At 38.7% G+C, this 21,853-nt stretch overlaps 3 pseudogenes across 1 annotated transcript; 1 reads left to right on the forward strand and 2 right to left on the reverse strand.

Annotated features, from left to right (window-relative positions):
* Nucleotides 1–1,550: 1,550 nt before the first annotated feature.
* On the reverse strand, nucleotides 1,551–9,043 carry LOC149143442 (putative disease resistance protein At5g47280; annotated as a pseudogene). Its single transcript, XR_016264295.1, has 7 exons — nucleotides 8,282–9,043; nucleotides 7,866–8,190; nucleotide 7,681; nucleotides 4,156–4,263; nucleotides 3,497–3,852; nucleotides 2,742–2,953; nucleotides 1,551–2,534 (listed from the first exon to the last, which is right to left on the reverse strand). The product of XR_016264295.1 is annotated as a putative disease resistance protein At5g47280 (transcript).
* Nucleotides 6,152–7,456, forward strand: LOC149143443 (4-coumarate--CoA ligase 1 pseudogene; annotated as a pseudogene).
* A 6,597-nt stretch (nucleotides 9,044–15,640) lies between the features above and the next one.
* Nucleotides 15,641–17,020, reverse strand: LOC149143444 (serine/threonine-protein kinase PBL27-like; annotated as a pseudogene).
* Nucleotides 17,021–21,853: the final 4,833 nt, after the last annotated feature.

Here is a 21,853-nt window from a genome sequence, read left to right on the forward strand (position 1 = left end):
CTCATATCATAGTTGAGATAGAGGGGGATATTGAGTAAAACATACCCCATCCTCATATCATAGTTGAGATAGAGGGGGATATTGGGTAAGACATACATAAATTTTATCCAATGTCCCCCTTACATGTTGGGTAAAACATCAAGGTACCTTAACCCCAATTATGGACGTCCGAGGAATATTGGATAAAACATACTCCTCCCTCATATGAGGGTGGGAGTAGGGGAAATATTGGGTAAAACATAAATTATGGGAGTGCGGGGACTATTGGGTAAAGCATACCACACCCTCACAATATATGTTTTACCCAATATCTCTACTACCTCCACCCTCATATGTATGGGGGATACTTGGTAAAACATAAACTCATATGATGGTGAAGATGGAGGGAATATTGGGCAAAACTTAAATTATGAGGGTGCGGTATGTTTTACCCAATAATCCCTTTACCCCACTCTCATATGGATTTATATTTTATTCAATATCTTCCTATCGACCCTTTGCCCATCCTACCCTCATATGAAGGTGGGAGTGGAGGTGATATTGGGTAAAACATATTACCCCCAATTTACCCAATATCCCTTTTACCCCCACTTTCATCAATGGGGATAGGGTAGAGGGGATATTGGATAAAACATACCCTTTTCTATCTCTCCCTATCCCTCTTTTTATCTCTCTCCCCTTCCCTTATTTCATATCCTTTGTCTTTTCCTTTCCCCATCACTCTCTCTATCTCTGCCCCTTTCTCTCTCCCCACCGGCCCCCATGTCTCCTCTATTTCTTTCTCCCTCTCTTTTTTTTGCTCTCCCTCTTTCAATATCCTTTTGTGTTTATCTCTCTTTGTCCATATGTCTCCATTTGATGTCACTCTCACTATCCGCCCCTCTTCCTTTCCCTGTCACACTCTGTTTCTCTCTCTATGACACACACTCTTTCTCTAACCCATCCCTTTTCCCTCTATCTCTTTTTTTTCTGTCTCTATATATTCCTCCTTCCCCCTCTCAGCCCCCTTCCTCCCTCCCCTTAATCCTTTTCTCTCTCCCTATCCCTTTTTCTCCGTCTTTAAGTATCCTTCTTATACCCTCTCTCTCCCCTTCACTAAGCGCCCCCTTCTCTCCCTTCATCCCATCCTCCTTAATCATTTTCTCTCTCTCTATCCTTATGTCTTTCTCTTATTTCCCTCTCTCTTTATAAAAGTGGGGTATGTTTTACCCAATATCCCCCTACTTGCACCCCACCTCATAATATTGGATAAAACATATCAGGTTCGTGTTTTACCCAATATTCACCATCTTAAACTAATTACAACATGTTCTACCCATCCACAAAATATATAAAAATATTTTTACTATTTATGTTAACAGAAAAATCCTAAAATTCTACTGTATATAAAAATATATAAAATTAATCTTAGTATTTATATTAACATAAAATTTCAAGAAGGTTCTGCCTTGGGTTATTTGTAAATCTAGCGAAGACCTGGATTTCATTTACAAACATTACTATTATGACCTTATTATGACCTAATTCAGAAGTGACTTGAAAAATTGCAGAATATATTAGGTTAATAGACTTCAATCTCCATGTACATGAAATACAATGAAGTAATTTCTCTCAAAATACATCGGTGATGTCGTTCATCAGATTCAAGCAACTGGCAAAGAATATATTTTAATAGTCCTTCCAACAAGTTCAATCATAAAGCCAGTCCAAACTAAAGAGCTCTGCAACAACATCAATTATGAGATTGTGAATGCCAGATTCTTTGATGGACAACCACACTTCTTGAGACTCCTTATCGCTGTCAGAGATGATTACATGTTTTAAAGATCTCCGTTTGACAATAGGCAACTTCTTCAAACCTGAGCACTCTCTCATGTCCAACGTCTCTAAACTTGATAGCCAATAAAATTCAGCGGGAAGGACCTTCAAAGACCTGCACATTGAAATATCAACATACTCTAGTTGGCCAAGTTTGCAAATTGACGGTGGCAACCTTGACAAGCTTGGACATGCAGACAATCTCAACACTCTAAGTGAGCTTAACGATCCCAAGTCATCAGGTAAGTTTTCAATGAGATGGCAATTAGTGACAGACAACCTCTCCAGGGAAGTCGACTTACACAGTTTGATAGGTAGTTCCTTCAAATAACTGCAGTGGTCAAAATTAATTTCCAACAAGTTTGGCAAGTCCAGGGCTTCAAGTTCCTTATCCAGTAGAGTGATATTTCCAAGGCCCTCACATAGACATACAGACAACTTTTCCAACTTTGCCCAGGATCTACAATTCTTGTAAAGAGGAGGAGGCACAATCAACTTATGAAGAAGCACAGACCTAACCTGAACAGGTGAAGGAAAGCATGGCAGACCACTAATTATTGCACGCTTAGAACTGTAATTGTATATTATAAAAACCTTTAGTTTTGTCATGCTCTGTAAAAATGTTGGAAGACAGTAATGACTTGCAGAAAAGAATAAAGTCAAAACTTCCACTTGAGGAAAATCCATTTGACACCAATCTCTCTCTTCCATTGCACCTGCCAAAATCCTATATGTTAAAATCAATATTACATCAATATTACATGCTAATAAAAATGGCCATCAAACTCCTTAATAAGTCTGGAATACCAGTAAATTGAAGTAATAAAAATGCTTATTAAATTGTTTGGAAAAGTAGAAAACTGAACTAATAATTATTCGATGTTTAGGCAGGGAAAGAGCGAAAGTTTCATGAGCAACCTAACCTGTGTGAATTGAAACAAACTGAGCAGAAGATGATTGATCTATCAGAGTACTTTGCCATTTTGTGGGAATTTTGGCCTCCTTGCGAGGCATGAAAAGTCTCTTGCAATGAATGTCACTATTCTGGCTAGATAGATGGAAGGCTAAATCCCGCATTACATCATGCTGAGAAAAAGCAAGCTCAGAGGCACAGCTATAATCGATGGCCGCACTCCTAACGCATTAAAACCTTGCTATATTAGCCAATGCAATAATGGTGAACTCAAAGGCCCCCTTCTATCTAGTTTGATATTAATATGTCAATTTATCTTTACCCTCATGGTTTCTAATTCTTTTAGAAATCATGTAAATAAACTTGAGTCTTAAATTTCTTTCATATGCATTTAACATATGGCAGTAAGTCTGAGCTTTTCAGCAAACTTCTTTAATGTATTTTTTGGAAAATTTCTGGATTAATATAAGATGTTTTTTCCAGTCGACGTTTCGAACTACTAATGAGGAGGTTTATTTTCAGGACTTTAATTTTTTCTAATTCGAATCTACTCATGAGATTCATTTTCAAAACGTCATTACAGGACCAAGGTCCTGAAGATGAACTTCATTAATAAATTCGAAAACATCTTATGTGATTAATCCGGAAGTTTACCTCAAAAATGCTTTAATCTACCGAAAGGATGCCACAAGCACAAGAATTTAATTTGAGAAACACAGATAAGGATGTGGAGCAACATGATGCAAACATAAACAAGTTTTATACCCTGGATATCCTGTGAGGTTGATGAGATTTCGACTTGCAAATTCTAACAGGACCTCAAAAGCTTCCGGCCATTCCATCCCGTGGACATATACCCAAATGTCCAATAATGAATCTACGCTGAATTTCCTACCTTTCGGAAATGCCCCCAAATCCAAAAAGCACTGCTTCTCCTTATCACTGAGGATATCTATACTTGTTTCCAAACGACTAAGAAGAACATCTTTGTGATCTTTTGAAATAGGTTCAGATCTGGAAAGCTTATCCTTGTAAAATTCCCAAACTGGCCGGCGTTTAAAATGCAAAGAACTTCCAATCACCTTAAGGGCGAGTGGTAAACCCTTACACCCTTCTGCAACCTACAAACCTAGTACCAGTTAAACTTTTTTTTTTTTGGGCACAAAAACAGAGTATTATGACTTTTACTGAAGTTGTATCATACAGAAATGCTCTTTTTGTTGAAAATATTGATATCAATTGCAAGCCTAGTAAGTAATTTGGTAACATTAATAAGACTGAACTGCCTTTGTGGTAGTCATGAAATGCCACTTTGTTATCAGAAATAAATTGGAATTTGATGACTATCATGAGGTGCACAACAAAATTAGGATAAAGAAACAGTTCGGTTCCATGAGATTAAGAATAGACTGTATAATTCATACCTGTCTAACAAGATCCTCCTTCGGTGTTGCTGGAATCGAAGTCTGACTAAAGGCCCAGAAACAGAAAAGCGAAAGGGCGTCAGCGTCCTTCAACTCAGGCATGGAATACTGTTGGTGTACATGCACTTAGACTAGCTGTGTTGGTGTACATGCACCTAGATTAGCTCCAGTTGGTGTACATGCACTTACACTAGCTGTGTTGGTGTACATGCACCTAGATTAGCTCCAGTTAACTTATTGCTTGCATGTGGCACATGTACACATTAACATAAGATAAAGCACACTTAGCTTTAGTTAGCTTTAGTTATTGCATGTGCAACTAAGCTTAACTTAGTTGCTTTTACGTATTTATTCTAAAACTAATATTGTAGAATCAATTTCATTCTTTTCTCAATTCTTGCTCGCTTCCTTCCTTCTCTTGCAAGCTTGTTATTGTTTTGCAGATCTAGATCTATCTGTGTATCTCAAAAATCTTACATGGTATCAGAGCACAGGGATTTGTAATCAATGCACAAGCAATTTTATTTGCAGGTTCAGAAGATTGAAGCAACAACAAAGAATGGAGTCTAAATTGGAGTTTCCACAATCGGCAATTCTCACTCCATATAATTATTTCGAATGGAAGCCAAAGATTCAACTTCATCTCAGAAGTAGAGGCTTATTTCGAATAACCATGGGAACGGAAGTTGAACCAACATCGGCAATGGAGAAAACAAGATATTTCAATCGCATGGACGAGGCCTTCGGCATCCTATGTTTATCTATTTCTCCGGAACTGCTATTTCATGTTGAATCATGTTCAACTCCAAATGAAGTATGGAAAACTTTGGAAGAATTGTTTGGAAAATAGGATGAAATGCAAGGTCACATTCTCGAAAATGAGTTAAACTCATTAGATCCGAGAAACTTTGAGAACATTCAAGATTTTTTCACAAGGTATAAAGCCTTGTTGGTTCAGCTGAAAGGATGCGAGATCGACAAATCCAAGCAAGAAAAGCAGTTGATTCTTTCCATTTTATCAAAACTTGGTCCAGAGTATGCAGTATTCGTCTCTACATTCCACACAGTCAGATCTGCAACTGGTGCAGATTGGAAGATGCCCTCACTGGATTATTTTATTCAGTCTTTGATGCATGAGCAAGATAAGCTCATCAAAATGGGCACACTTAAAAATTCCAAAGCGCATGCACGGTAAGGAAAGGCAAATTCCAAAGACCATCAGAAAGGAAAAGGGAAGAAGGATCCTGATCCAAGAAAGGGAGGACATCCCAAACCCCCTGATGGATCATCTGGCTCAAAGGAAAGGAAAGGAACAAAAGGGCAATCAATGTGTAATTATTGCCACCGTGGTTTTCATCCTGAATTTGCATGCATGAAGAAGACTATAGATCTTATGGCGCAGACACTCCAACAACACAATCTTGGAGACCACATTCCTGAGAATGCTAAGAAGAAGTCTGGAGAAAAAGCATCAGATCCAAGAGGTAACGGGCATGCTTTGGTTGCTCTTCATTCTGCACCACAAGAATGGATCATCGATTCAGGAGCTTCACATCATATGGCTTCTTCAAAGGAATCATTTTCTTCTCTACATGCATACTCAGGTCCTCCCATTCTCATGGGGGATAATTTTGCAGTTGCAGCAACTGGACAAGGAAGAGTGCAATTTGAAGATGGAAGTTTTGAAAATGTCTTGCATATTCCAAGGCTTTCTGTGAATCTTCTCTCAGTGTATCAGATGACACACACAGGCAGCGAAAGGAAAGTGGAATTTACCCCAGATTCCGTGAGCATTTATGACATGCAAACCAATTTGAAGATTGCATCTGGCAAGGTAAATGATCAATCTCGTCTGTATACATTTTCTGATTTTGTTCCTCAATCAGATTCTATTTTGCTACTTACACATGCAAATGAAGATGTGGATTTGGCACGGAGAATGCGTGACAACAAGAGGGATTCTTCTGATCAGAGACCGCCTCATGGGAGGCCACCGGGAACCAGTATTCCCAAGCAACAACAACCCATGGGCGAAATAGTGGAAGTGGAAGGCGGTCACATTGTTCGCTCCACCGGAAGAAAAGATCGCCACAGCAAAGTTTACACTGCGAAAGGTCCCCGAGACCGACGAGTTCGGCTCTCGGCGCTAACCGCCATTCAATTTTACGACGTCCAAGACAGGCTCGGCTTCGACCGTCCAAGCAAAGCCGTGGATTGGCTGATCAAGAAAGCAAAGACCTCCATTGACGAACTCAACCAGCTTCCACGCCGATCGACCCCAAATATTCCAAATCAACAACCCAAAGCTGAAGACGAGGGTATTAAAGATCAGGCGGAGCAGGAAATAGAGTTGGAAAACGAGGCTAGTGTCAAAGGCGCAGGAGCGAGGGCAGCAGATTCTCGAGCAATAGCAAGAGAACGCGCGAGGGAACGGGCTAAAGAACGAACTCAAGAACGATCAGATGGAGTTGCCAAGGCTCAAACTTATCTTCGTCCTCGAAGCCAGCTGTTTTCTTTAAATCCGGCATCTACAAGCCCTACTGTGCCTAATTACCACCTGAAAAATGGGCCGGCGTCGGAAAACTTGGGAACGGGCTCCAACGCGGCTGTGTTGATTATGCAGAGATTCGAAATCCATGCGATGCTGGAGCTGATACAGAAATTCAAGGTCACTGTGGCTCCGATCGTGCCTCCGATTGTTCTGCCCATCGCCAAGAATCCAGTAGTCGAAAAATATGATATGTCGTCCATCAGAATGGTCTTGTCAGGCGCTGCGCCTCTCGGGAAGGATCTGGAAGACGCCCTTAGGGCTAGGATTCCCAACGCAACTTTGGCCCAGGGTTATGGTATGACAGAGGCTGGACCAGTTCTGGCCATGTCTCTGGGTTTCGCAAAAGTGCCCTTCATCATAAAGTCTGGCTCCTGCGGTACCGTGGTTAGAAATGCGGAGATGAAGATAATCGAACCCGAGACCGGAGTCTCCCTGCCACATAACCACCGGGGAGAGATCTGTATCCGTGGCCCTCAAATTATGAAGGGGTATCTCAATGATCCCGAGGCCACTGAGATGACGATTGATAAAGATGGATGGCTGCATACCGGAGACGTTGGTTACATTGATGATGATGAGGAGCTTTTCATAGCGGACCATGTCAAGGAACTGATCAAATACAAAGGGTTCCAGGTGCCACCGGCAGAACTGGAAGCGATTCTTTTGAGCCATCCATCCATAGCCGACGTAGCAGTTGTCTTTCCTCCTTTTTATGCATTGTATATGGGTACCTAAAATGGCCGTGTTGCCGGGACTCATTCATTTTGCATCACACTCACCTAAGTTATGCTTAAGGGGGGGTGTTGGTGTACATGCACTTAGACTAGCTGTGTTGGTGTACATGCACCTAGATTAGCTCCAGTTGGTGTACATGCACTTAGATTAGCTGTGTTGGTGTACATGCACCTAGATTAGCTCCAGTTAACTTATTGCTTGCATGTGGCACATGTACACATTAACATAAGATAAAGCACACTTAGCTTTAGTTATTGCATGTACAACTAAGCTTAACTTAGTTGCTTTTATGTATTTATTCTAATATTGTAGAATCAATTTCATTCTTTTCTCAATTCTTGCTCGCTTCCTTCCTTCTCTTGCAAGCTTGTTATTGTTTTGCAGATCTAAATCTATCTGTGTATCTCAAAAATCTTACAAATACAGCTGGGTACCATTTATATCTGGAATGGTGGAATTATATCTAGTTGTGATAATTGTCTTGTATCCTTCTGCTGTAAACAACAAAGTTTCCAGATTTGACTTCGACCAGACGTCATCCAACACAACCAAAGTTGGATGATGTGTACTTTCTGCAATTCGATTAATTTTATTCTGCAGTTGGTTGCGTGCATCCTCTATGCTCCGGAAACGAGGCCTGTCACTACCAATTACGCGATCTCCCAGAGTATCTAAAATCTCCAAAAGGCCGTTTTCATTTCGATGAAGCTGTGAGACGGTAATGAAGTGGATATTGTTTTGAAATGTAGCTGAAGATCACAAATAGAAGAAACCTTAGAAACTAAGGTATTGAGTGCATAAATTGGAGCAAATTTTTAAAAAGAGGGGAATTGTTGTTACCTTGGACTTCAGGATCGTGGCAGAGCGCTGATGCAAGAGTGGTTTTGCCGCTCCCACCCATCCCTGTTATTCCAATGATACTAACATCCCTCTTCATGAGAATTTGTTTGACATCATTGACAGGACAGGTTTATACAAACCCACAACCTCGTTTCGCATGGCCGGGACTTGGAAGCTGTCGAACTGTTGAGCGGCTGTAGCTCCTTGTAGCCTATCAATGGGAGTTTGAGATAGCTGAGTTGGGTTTATTGTTTGAAGGATGAGACGTTCCATTCGTTCGAATCGCCGGCCAAGGTTCCTGAATTCTGCAATTACTTTCTGCAAATCAAGGGCGAGGTTGGGTGGGCCTTGAATAGCGATGAAATCCTTGATTTCGTCGTTGAACTCTAGGATTTTGTTTCCGTAGACGTACATTCCTTTTATATCAAGGCTGTGTATTTGATCTGATTCTCGCACAAGGTCACGGGAAGACTGCAGTAGGGCTTGAAAATCTTTGAACTGCTCACTTCTGCGAGCTGATAAATCTGATAAATCTGGGTAGGAACTTGTCTCTATATATTCATCAATGATAGGCTTTAGAAATGAGACAGTTTCCTCCAGTTTTTCACCCTATGTTTTGCCGGAAATTATTGGGTCAGAGACTCCTCCCAGCTGCTTTAATCCTTTCTCCAGAGCTACTTGAAGGGCTGCACCCAGGGCTGCACCTTCAATGAGAGACAGAGCCATAGTCGATCCCAGAAATGGATACCAATTTGAGAAGGCCCAGTTCACTCACGACTGTACAATGTCAGACCGTCACTCGACAACCAAATTACAGGGGCAGCAAACCTGCATTAAAGGAGCCCGTGGGTGTTCCAATCCATTGGCCAATTAACATGTTGCACTACCCCACGCGGGCGCCGAGTCACTGCCGACATCGTGATAGGTAGCTTCGTGGAACGGGTAGAATGCGCGTTTTCGCCCTTCACATGAACTTTCGATATGTATATTTTATTCCATCTACGTAGATTGAGTGTTGACCTCTCTCACATGGCAAACCATAAATCACAAGCTATCGAGTCATAAATGAACGGCGGCTGTATATGCCCACCGTTCGATTTATGAAATGTTCGTGAGTGGCTGTATTTTGGTTTATGAAATGTTTGAAGATATGGTGGGAAAATTTATCTTCATTTAGTTGTCAAATAAGTATTAAGGATAGTCTATTTCTGGCTGATATCCGTGAATGCACGCTAATTCATCACCATTATTCAAGGAAAACTACATCACCTAATATAATTCATTGGTGGTCCGTATGATGGTAGGCTTTCACTACTACCAGATGTCTCTGGGTTTTGGGTCGTTAGATGAGTTCTTAGCCAAACAAAAGTAGTTTTAGAACATATTTCAAGCCCATTCGATAAGCTTGTATTTAACACATTAAATTTTTCATATATAATGTGCTTATATATATATATATATATATATATATATTAAAGCACATTAATATCACTAGCATAGGCTTTCACTACTACCAGATGTCTCTGGGTTTTGGGTCGTTAGATGAGCTCTTAGCCAAACAAAAGTAGTTTTATAACATATTTCAAGCCCATTCGATAAGCTTGTATTTAACAGATTAAATTTTTCATATATAATGTGCTTTTATATATATATATATTAAAGCACATTAATATCACTAGCATTTGCACCAAAAGTGCAAGGACATGCCAATAGTGTTTTGGGTCTTTCTGACTCTTCAAATATATATACAATAACATTTGAAATAGAAACAAATGAATATGCAGGCTTCCCCGTGTGTAAGGTTCATCAATGTTAAGGAACTCAACAATATCTTTGCAAAAAAATAGGTGAATTCAAAGATCAACTTAAGGGCAAGCCATTGAAAACTTGAGTAGAACAATAGCTTTTCTCTATAGCGTATACAAGTAAATGGATTGAGCCCTATTCAAACTCTTTAGCTCAAAGAAAACAAGCATATTCTATATTCAGAATCGGAAAGAATCACAAGAAATATACATATAGATGCATGCATCATGGAAGTTTCAAAGTGATCTCACATATAGGTTCACAGGAAAATGTGAACCAAGATTTGGGTTGTAAATGTAGACAACAATTTTCGTCCTTGAAGATGTCAAGATGGAATGAAAAGCATGAAAAACACCATATTTCTGAAGCCTCTAAGGATCAAGTCAATTTGTCATAAGTTAAATAAAGAGGAGGAATGCAAAAATATGCTTTCAATAGATTGTAAAGTTGAGACCAAACTTCTAAGTTAGTTTGAAGGGAGCCTCAGAACTTTGAATCTCATAAGGGATTTATCCAAACTTCTTCACACTATAGAGAGCAAAGGAATTATCCCAACTTTTTCACACCACAGAGAGCAATGTGATTATGATAGAAACAAATCATATTAATGTCCTTGGATGAACAAAACTCAATGGAACTGAGAACTACAGAGCATGTTGCACATAGAAGTGGAATTTAGAATGATGGATATCTTACTCTTGGACTTGCCAAAATTATGATCCAGGAAGACCTTGCTTGCATCTAGAAATTTCTAAACCTCTACACCTCCTTCAAAGGCCTTGAGAAAATATTCATCCAACTCTAGGACCATGTCCCCAAGATTTTTATGCTTTTTGAAAATCTCAATTGCTAAATATGAATATATGAATTTCACGTCAAGTGAGTGCATACACAAGGGTTGTGGAGCTACAATGGCCGAAGGATTTTGAAACCCTAAATGTCTACAAAGATATTTGTGAGCCACCAAACTCATCAAGATATAGTTGTTATAACAATCTTATCTTATCTAGTACAACAACAACTAACAAGAAAAGTTTTTTCCTATCCTATGAACCTAATTCTATTTATGTATTTCAAAAACAAAGAAGTAAAGAAAGTGATATTTTTTGCATCAATAATTACACTTTCTTGCCAACAACACAATACTTTATGATCAATTATAGTGGCAATAAGCATAAAGCATAATTAATTGTTAAAGAAAATAGACAATAGCTATAAAGCATAATCATGTCAAGTAAATCACAAAATGCAATTCTAATTTTTTTCCATTTTTTTCATCTTTATGAAGGAACAATATGTACTTGCATTTTCCCAACTTCTTTCCAGCTTCACTAAGGGAAAGTTATGTATAGATAGCCAAACAAACCATTCAAATATCGTACATATTTGGTAAGCACAAATACTAGGGCACAACTTAAGCTGGCACAAACAATGGAATCATTTCATGTTCAGATATTTTTCTCTTCAGGTTCCATTAGTCAATGAATGGATCAATAAACTCATGATGTTAGTCACTTTTCCATTATCAACATAATAAGTTGTAAGATGATAACATTTAGTAATGCAAGAACGCAAAGTTTGCTCCTTTTGGGTTCAGATAAACTTATCAGTGAAATAACAGCTGCAAGAGCATCCATAATGTCATATGTCCTTGTTGCTTGGATATCAATCTCTGGTTGCCTTGGACGCGGGAAACCCTACAAAGGCTCGAAGAAAGATTCATCTTCTCCATACTTTGTTGGAATTGAACTTTCAAATTGTGCTCTTCTCTCCCTTTTACACGGAGATAATGGAAGTGAGAATTCTTCTAAGCATTCACCCTTGTTAGCAAGGAAACATTTTTTTCCTTTTGGGATGCTCACTGGAACCATTATATTAGACTCTATGTGAAACTTGATCCAAGAGTGTCCTACAACCACAGATTAAAATATGGTCAATAGATTCATATATGTATCTTACCTCTAAACAAAAAATAAAGATAACACATATACAAAATATCTAATGCTCAACAATGCAACAATTTTACTCACTCAGTACTTCCTACAGAGAAAGTCTCTTTTCCACATCCCTTGAAAGCATCCTTGATAGCAAATCCTTTGCTAGCCCTGATATGGAGTGCCACTCTTCAGAATGAAAATCCAATTGTACTAGTTTTATTGCCTCAAATATGGCTTGAATAGATTCTCCTTGAAATGGTAATATGCCTATCAAAAGAGCATGTAGGAGGACACCAGTCCCCCAAACATCAACCTTTTCTAAATATGTCCCTTCCAAAACTTTAGGGGCAACATATGAAGGACTCATTACCACCTTAGATAAGATTTGACCTATTTGAATGTAAAAAAGTACTTAGTGAAATACATAAAGAAAATTATTGGCTTATTTAATAATGATGATAATTTCCTTGTATACATATTTAGTGGGCAGAATAAAAGTCGATTGTGATGTAGTTCACAAACAAATACATTTTTGCAAACTGCATTAACAAACCAAAATCAGCTAGCTTCAGTTATCTGGAACTATTTCAGAGAACATTCTTAGGTTTTATATCTCGGTGGACAATGCCCAACTCATGACAGTATTTAATGACCATTATTAATTCCTTGATCAATTTTGTTGCTTGATGCTCAGAGTAGCTTTCAATCCTAGACATCTCGTCAATGAGGCGTCCACCAAAGCATAACTCCATCGCAAAGTGCAAAGATTCTGCATATTCATACATCACTCGAAGTGTAACAATATTAGGATGGTCTAACAAATGTTGCATAATCTCAATCTCCTTATAGACAATTTCTTTAGTCTTTTTTGTGAGAGTCTCACAAGCCAACTCTTCCCCGATAGCTTTGCTCTTACATATTCTCACCAGACCAAATTTTCCTTGCCCTAATTCGAGGCCCAAATCATAATTTTTTTCAATCTTTCTATTCGAACCTACCAATCCGAGTAGAAGAATTAATATAACCAACCTTTCTCTTGAATCCTCTTTCTGGTGAATTAGGTAAACAAACCCTTCTTGGAGGAGGAGGAGAAATGAAATTTGTTGTAGGATGCATATCTAAGGAACCTAATTCTTGATCCCTCATCTGAAAGGATCCCAATCTCTAGAGAAAGTGGAGGTCACCTTACAAAATACGGGATGGCGATTGTGCAGATTTTTGAAGATCACTTCCAAAATATTTTCACTTTTTTGGGATCTAACCCTTTGTTCATTTGAGGTTGTTCACCAAAGACTTTAAAGGAACTACCTATCCAGAGAGCTTGAGATGTATGAGTTGGATGGAGATGAGGGAATTCAAGAATATGAGAAATACCCAAGACTTGGAGGATTTCAAATTTTAAATGGCAATGTTACACATGGGTAGGTCATGCTTGAAAATGTGAGAGGGAGCTAAGCTACCAAAGGAGGTGGCACGTGGGAGTTGGTAAATGTGCTCATAAAACGTCTTGATGGGTGGATCCTCCAATATCATTTACACTACTATTTCGAATTCCCGTGACAGATGACAATTTGACAAGTCTTGATAGGATGACAAACCCCAATAACTACTCAATACAAGAAAATATTAGTGATCAAAGTGAAAATATTTAGTGGATTTATATAAGAAACAATAAAATCCCTCACAAGCTATTATGAGAAATTTCAACATGTGATATTTCCTTGATGAATCAAGAAGCTTACTATTTCTAGTGACCATGTGACCGTATAAAGCTTCCAAATAATAATCGGTTTGAAATTAATGAACTTTGTAAAATAATTAGAAATGGAAATGATGTAAATTGAACATTGTTTACCATAGTTGTTTGTTATGGCAAGCATCTTAATTATGATCAAAATCGATATTTGAGTCAATGTCAAAATTTACTCTGATTCATTAATCAAGCTACACTAGGTAATAAACACCATTTCAAAGTGCATTCACAAAGATAATTATTAGCTTAAAAGTACCACATAATAAACCATTGTCTATGCACATGTTTAGGCAAAGTCAAGCTTATATGAAAGCAAAAAAAATATTTTCAAAACCTAGACCACAGTAATGTTTCCCAAAGTCAGATCATGCATTTCATTATGTGGCCGATAAGACCAACATAAACAAAAAATGTGGAATGTGTCGTTGCACAAACATCTTACATGATCAATCATATATACAACTTAAGAAATGGCCAATACCTTATATCCCTTACATATACAGACAATTTAATAGCAATTAGTTATTTTGTACAAAACCACCACTACAAAAAACAAGCATACAAGTCAGAGTAGTTGTTCTTAATCAACTCTACATACAATTGAATATGAATGGCATAGGAATGAACACTAGCTCAATTACAACTTGAATCTAATTTCACATACATGAGATAACCACCCAACTCTCTAGTACATGATACTACTACAAAAAACAACATATGTTATAGTATGATTAAGGCAAAAGTGTGTATTTGTATTGTCATTCAACAGAAAGAGACAACTACCTTATTCCACTAAGATTCATTTCAGCGTGCTACTGCTAATAATGGAACATCAAAAGGAAAATGATTAGAGTAGGAACTGATCATCCCTTTTTAAATCCATTCGCAAAAATTTAGGCCTACACTCCAAAACTCACCTATTGTATCCATAGTGTGTACATCTCATATAAATGACAAAGAAGTATTGAGGATAAAGAATAACAAACAGTCTACACTTGCTTGGTTACATGGAAAAAAAATGTCTACATTCACTTTCTGGGTATCATATAACAATGGAAACCTAGGATTAATGTTAATGTGCAACCTTTTAAGTTTCAACATTATATGAGAAACATCACAGTCTAAATAGTTTTAAATTAGTAATCCAGTTCAGATATAACTGAACCGAATTACAGTACTTCAAACAAGTTCATAAATGTCCATGACATACTCCTACAATGGAAATCAATTAGACCCACAAGGGGAAAACAAAGAAAAGAGATGAGAAAAATACATAATCTATTTACTTAAATGAAATTTGGGGGTGTCAAAATGTAAGGATTGAATTTGATGTCATATATCGAAGGAAAATAATGCCAAAATCAAAATATAATCCTACAGAATGCTCAGATGTAGATGCAAAGAGCTACCTACCTCACAGAAAGAAAGTGGTACAACCAAGGATGGGAAGCTCAATACTTTTACATCAATAGTGGCAAGGCACCTACAATAATTAAATGCCCACAATAGACATACCCTATAGAGCAGTAAAAGTTCTTCCATATCAACAAATTCACAATTTGTTTCCAATGAAACAATAACTTGCCCAAACAATAACTTCTTCCTAGCCATAGGAATTAAACCTCCTCAAAATATTTCTTTAATCTTTGGCTTTACTCAAATTCGACTTCTAAGCAACTCAGTTCGTGTGAATTTGCAGGGAGTAAAAATGAACTTTCCAACTGAGAATAAGGTCATTTTGTGATCAAAACAACAATATATTCAAGGAATGCATTATTTCAGACAGAAATATAGAAATTGAAAACATTCACACCTAACAAGAAGTAAAATGTACAATGATTTGAGTTACAACTCACAAGGCCATCAACCAAGTCCATTCATGCCACCATGATTATTTCCCCTTTTCCTTTCACCCCTCTCAACCCATATTTTGGTTTCAGCAGCTGCTAGAATTTGACCTGGAGAACCCTGTGAATGTATAAATGGAGAATTAACACCAAGATGCCGATTTATTTAGCCTTTTATTTTTCAAATGCACTACTAGTTAACTTCTTTTCATTATCCCTTCTTGCTTAAGAAGGTGTGGCAGGAACAAAGTGAGAATTTATGATTGGATGTGTATCATGATCATATGTCTGGGATGCAAGGTAGGTAAGAGTTATCATTACATTTGCAACTAGGGAAAGAATTGTGGCTTTTTCCTAGACACACATTGTTGCCACAACAAGACCTTGATACAAACCCCTCATAGGATAACGTGCTTGAAGCAATGGGTCAACCATCTATGAAAACTTCCTCTGATCCTTAAACAATGGACATGCCTAAAATGGCCAAAATGTAAGGCACTTAATGCTTTTGACTAAGAGATACATTATAAAAATAGAGTTTGAATAACCTGAAGGGTTCTTCCAAAAGGTAATGAGAGCCAAAGAAATAGTTCTAGGCCTACACAATGTTTAAACGAATCCAATATTCTAAGTGTGTTTCAGGTCAAACAAACACAGAGAAAAAAATCACTTTGTATAATGTTAAATGAACTTCAATAAATATATGTTTTTGTCTGAAATCCTCTCGTAATTCATTTTGCATGCAACTCATGAAATAAATTAAAGGGTAAGAAGACAAACATACCCAAGCAACAACATTGTGCTCCCCTACCGACCTAGAATTATCAATGACTTTCCTACCTGTGATTAATTCTAACAAAACAACCCCAAAATTGTAGACATCCTATTTTATTGTCAATTGACCAGTCATAGCATACTTTGGTGCACAATATCCATAGGTTCCCATCACACAGGTGGAAACATGAGTATTATCTCCAATCGACCCATGGTTGGCTAATCCAAAATTATATAACTTAGAATGAAACCCTTCATCTAGTAAGATATTAGAGAATTTCAAATCTTGATATACCATTAGTGAGTTGGCTTTGTCATGCAGGTATTATAACCCTTTAGTAGCACTAGTAGTTATTTTCATTCTAGTCTTCTAATCTAATGGCTTCTTATCAGGTGGAAGATGAGGAAAAACCAACGCATTCACATTTAATGTTGATTCCCAAAACAAAGATTGTTGCATTACACTTTATAAAAACACAATAACTATGGTATTCATGAAAATTTTGTTCACCCTCAAACTACCCAAAATAGGGTGGGTTTGGGATATTAATACCATGAAGATTATCTTCAACCTTTGTTAAACAAAGCTATGATGCTAATGATGTGGAAGACTCACCATCATTGTGTAGACTAGATGTGTTTTCTAAATTGGCATGGTCTATTGTTGCTCCTCTGTTCCACTTCCTTGGTAATGAATCCATTTGAACTATGGAATTTGCAAAAATAGTTAAACCAAAATATATGGGGTTGCAGAAGGCATGTCCAATATTTACTTATAAAGGCATGTGCAACACTTACTTATAAATATTTATAGCATTGTGTTGTCATGAACATTACGTGCAATGGTTTGTTGTTTAACATGTTATGATATCTAGAAATAAATTGATTAATATATGAACTATAAAATGCCTGGGCCAATTGACAAGTTGGTACTGACTCCTTTCAGAGAGCAATGAACATGTTGTTTGTCTACACGATGTAATATGAAACTTAAATGTAAAAATTTACATAATTCTATAAGTAACAGATTACAAAAGTTCAAATTTAAATTCGTCAATAGTGACTTATGTTAAACTAATGTGATATTAGTTTATGGTTGAAATTTAGTTTCTATTTATCCTTCTCTTTTTTCTAGTGAGATTACTCCAATACACACTTCTTGCAAGATGGAAAATAAACTCAGTGAAGTTTGAAATTCTTAATCTTGATTTATTCTATTACTATGAAAACATATAAACAACATAAGCCCACGAACTATTATCTGCAGAAACTACTAACCTTTCAAAGTTTCAATTGAAAGTAGTTATTCTGGATTTCTACAACATGTATGAGGATTTGCTATTTCTAATTGTAGCATTTGCTAAGAAGTGACATTTTGCCTATAATGTTCCTTAGAAATTATCAAAGTTTGCAACAAAACTAATGCCCCTAAAAACTTGGCTTCCTTACATCTTAATTATTTTATTCTTACCATGATGGCATCAACAACTGCCAAACAAATATTGGAAAAAAAAGTAGAGATTAATCAGGATTCAATAATTATTGCCACCAAATTACACCAAGCACGGGATGGATAATCTTAGAAACCCAAAACTTTGATATGTGGAAAGCAAACACTTCTATCATATTTTCTGGTATGGTCAACTTTGGAGCTTTGATTTTCTTATCAAGTTTTGAAGGTACTGAACATTCTAGACTCACCCGTTCCAAGATAGACATCATGTGTGCATGTTCGTCAGTATAGAAACCATATGATGATGTCTATAAGTTAGTCCAATGATCCAGATGGATATTGGTGGCCACCTACCAAATCCACTTGGACCCCCACCATTGTTTCTTTCAGCTTTTCAATTTCCTTAATTGTAGCCCAGTTTACTATTTTTAGCATTTTTTCGGGTCCTGAACTTCTGGAGCCGTTTTGAGGCCCTAAATGACGTTTTTTGGGAAAACTGGGAGCAACATGGGTCCACGGACTGATGTTTCTCTTCCCAAAGTTGTAGTTCTTGGATAGATCTTTCTAACGAGATACTGTGTGCGTCAAACGAAGATCGTATGCCAAAGTTACGACCCTGGGAAGTTGATGTACCAGTTTACCCAAACGGGGCCCACAATTTGGCGTTTCATCTTCTAGGGTTAGGTTTTGGAATGTTAAGGATTTTCCATTATTGCTCAACAAGAAATAGGCCTTTGAGCCTCATTGTAACATAGTTGAGAGGCATGTAGCCGCCACATCTCTTCTCAGAGATAAGCTACCATCGCCCTAGCTGGTTTATTTCCAACTTTGTTTATAAGCATATTTTAATGTTTTACATTAATGAAATGAAGTATTATTTCCGCTGCATCTCTGTGTTAATGGTTATCTCCGTACTCTGTTGCGTTCCTGTTTAAATCCGGATTAGTGGTATCAGAGCGGTCTACTTTTTCTCTTTTTTTCTTTGCATGTCCCCAACGAGGTCGGGATATAAGGAGTTAGGGCTTGAACTGGGCAAACTTTTGCATGACCAGTCTTGCAAATCCCGATGGCCTCCCATGGTGGATGAAAAGAAAGACGAGGGGGCAGGAGATCCTATTAAAATCTTGCTCGAAGAAGCCCTCGAGCGACAAAGGAACGTGATGATGGAAAACTTCACCCAGATCCTTCAGAGGCTACCCAGGGGCAATGCATTGGATTCCAACAACTACTCTGGAAACACCACACCGTTTAAGGTACAAGTTAATTTTGAAATCCCCATATTCGTGGGTCAGGTAGACGCAGATGACGTCGATAAATGGTTAAATTTACTAGAGGGCTATTTTTCTGTTCATGATTTTTCCAGTCGAGAAAAGATTATTTTCGCTCTTCTCATAGTAGCCCCCCACGTCAAGGACTGGTGGGAAACCTACTGCAAGTAGAAGGATGAAAGTACAGGCTCACTATTTTCAGTCACACCCACTTGGGATTCCTTCCGAGAGGCCATCAAGGGGCAGTACTACCCTGTCGGAAGCTATGAAGAACAATACATAAAGTGGACCACGCTGCGGCAGGGAAGGGACGAAGACGTGCTGAAGTTTACCAATATTTTCCATACCCTTCGCAAAAAGTTGGGTATCAAGGATTTGCAGCAGCATTTGATACTCAAATATTGCGGCTGCCTGCACAAGTACATCCAGGAAGAAATAGAATTCCTGAACATCCCCTCACTCGGCACGTCATACCAATATGCTATCAAGGTCGAAAAAAAGTTTAAACAAAAGAAACGAGACTCTGGATCTGCGAATCCGAAGCAAGGGAAAGTTTCCCCCGAACCGTAGAACAAAGGACAAATCCAAGGCGGGGCGGCCCAAGAAAGCCCGCCAAAGCTACAAGCAAAGAACAACGCCGTAAAGTCGAAAAAGGACACAGGAAAGTGGTGTGAGTTCCATAAGAGCTCCACTCACAACACAAGTGAGTGTTGAGCCAAACAGTCACTGGTGGCCGAGTTAAAGGTTTCAGAATTAGATGCATGTTCCGAATCTGAGTCAGAACCTGACAAGGGGAATGACAAAGGGAAGCAGATTATCGATGCGGAGTCCAATGCCACCGTTGCCACCATGAAGATCCAAAAGGAGGAACCCGAAGATCCAGAGGAGGAGGAGCGTCTCTTCCACTCCCATATGTGGGTAAACGGCTCCCTGCTACAATTCATTGTCGACAGTGGGAGCCAAAATAACTTCATTTCGGCAGAGGTTGTGAAGAAGATGGGCTTACCAACCACAGCACATCCACAACCGTACACCATCGGGTGGCTTCACCAAGGACGGGATCTTCGCATGAGCCGGCAGTGTCGCCTTCCATACAACATCAAGCCCTTCACGGATGAGGTATTGCGTGACATTGCTCCCCTTAAAGTTTGTGATGTATTATTAGGACAACCTTACTTGTGGAAGCAACATGTTGTGTATGAATCAAGGCCCCGTGTTGTTATTGTTACTTTGGGAAATAAGTTGTATAGGATACCAAAGGTAGCACCACCTACCGCAATCTCTTTGATTACTGTAAAACAATGTAGTAAGCTCATTTCCAAAACCTGGAAATTTGTTTTCTTGATGATACACCCTCAAGGAACGAAGAAGATGGTGGCCACGACCTCCAGACAGGGTCCCTTTGCACGAAAAATATGGATGGACAAGGTCGTGGAGGAGTATGAGGATATCTTCACCTCCCCCGCAGGGGTTCCTCTACATTTTCAGGTCAAGCACTCCATTGATCTGACCCCAGGTGCGCCGCTGCCCAATGGACCAATCTATCGGCGCTTTGTTATGGAGAATGATGAAATCAAGATGCATATTCAGGAGCTGCTATAGAAAGGTCACATCCGTCCAAGTTCATTGCCCTGTGGTAGTCTAATCGTGTTGGTACAGAAGAAGGATGGGACTTGGAGACTCTGTATTGACTATCGAGCACTAAACAAGATCACTGTCCGTAATAGGTACCCGATCCCATGTATTGATGACCTTTTGGACCAACTGAAGGGGGCAAAATATTTCAGCAAGATCGATTTGAAGTCATGATATCACCAGGTACCAATCGAACCCTCCGATGTGTGGAAGACTACCTTCAAAGCCAAGGAGGGTCTTTTCGAATGGTTGGTTATGCCTTTCGGATTGACGAATGCTCCTGCAACCTTCATGAGGCTAATGGATGACATCTTGCAGCCATCTTCTAACTAATTTGTAGTGGTATACTTGGATGACATCCTGATCTTCAGCCATAGTTGGGAAGAACACCTCCACCACATCTGACAGGTTCTCTAGACACTGCGGCAACACAAGTTATGTGCCAATTTGGAGAAATGCACTTTTGGCATGACCCAGGTTCAGTATCTAGGATACATTATTGATGAACAGGGGGTACATGTGGATCCATCCAAGATCCAAGTCATTCGAGATTAGCCATCTCCAACCACTTTGATAGAGCTTCGCAGCTTTCTAGGTCTTGCCAACTTCTACCACAGGTTCGTGTTGGGATTTTCTCATATCACTTGGCCCTTGAGTCAAGTCACCAAGGGAGGAGCGAAAGCAAAATTCTTTTGGTCTGAATCTCAATAGAAGGCATTCACAAAGTTGAAAGATCGCCTCTACATGGCACCAGTGCTCGCATTACTAGACTTGCAACAACCATTTGAGGTCGAGACAGATGCCTCTGACTATGCTATTGGGGCAATCCTCACTCAACACGGGCATCCAGTGGCATATCACAGTGAGAGACTTTCAAACACAGTCCGGAAGTATCCCACTTATGACAAAGAGATGTATTCCATTGTGCAGGCATGCTGACAATGGAAGCATTACATTTTAGGGAAGGAAATAGTCATCCACACAGACCACCGACCCCTACATTTCATACAGACCCAAGGGAAATTGTAGAATGATCGCCATCAGAAGTGGTCCACATACCTGCAACAGTTCCATTTGAATATCAAGTATAAGAAGGGTA

The sequence above is a fragment of the Pinus tabuliformis genome, chromosome X (genome assembly GCF_031772625.1).
Source record: "Pinus tabuliformis cultivar Carrire ecotype Pingquan chromosome X, CPIR1, whole genome shotgun sequence".
Lineage (NCBI taxonomy): Eukaryota > Viridiplantae > Streptophyta > Pinopsida > Pinales > Pinaceae > Pinus > Pinus tabuliformis.